The sequence below is a fragment of the Seriola lalandi genome, unplaced genomic scaffold (assembly GCF_002814215.2).
Source record: "Seriola lalandi dorsalis isolate HSWRI2012SDOR001 ecotype SW California unplaced genomic scaffold, Sedor1 jcf7180002054899, whole genome shotgun sequence".
Taxonomy (NCBI): Eukaryota; Metazoa; Chordata; class Actinopteri; order Carangiformes; family Carangidae; genus Seriola; species Seriola lalandi.
The window spans coordinates 71847-72225 of record NW_019525451.1 but is presented as its reverse complement, the minus strand read 5'-3'; the positions used below and the strand labels follow the sequence as shown (position 1 = coordinate 72225).

The window sequence follows — 379 nt, the reverse complement described above, 5'->3', positions numbered from 1 at the left end:
CCTGAGGAGAATGAAGCAGGAGGAGCTGGCTGACTGTCTGCAGAGCAGTAAGAGGATTTCTCTAAAGATTTAACATGATGGAGAAATGAGACATTTATTAACATCAACACATGGAGGGAAATATGGTCATAGAGTCATTCTTTAGGGGAATTAAATGTTGTATTTTCTCATAGATATTGTTTCTTGTTTGTTCATTCAGGACATTTTGCTGCAGTTTATCGACGTAAACTCAAATCTAACCTGAAGAAGAAGTTCCAGTGTGTGTTTGAGGGGATCTCTAAAGCAGGAAACCCAACCCTTCTGAACCAGATCTACACAGAGCTCTACATCACAGAGGGAGGGACTGGAGAGGTCAATGATCAACATGAGGTCAGACAGA

General features: G+C 41.2%; 1 protein-coding gene across 1 annotated transcript in view; it reads right to left on the bottom strand.

Annotated features, from left to right (window-relative positions):
• The window catches only part of LOC111672400 (uncharacterized), an 8951-nt gene that overhangs the window by 3524 nt on the left and 5048 nt on the right, over positions 1-379 (bottom strand). The gene's annotated exons all lie outside the window — the stretch shown is intronic.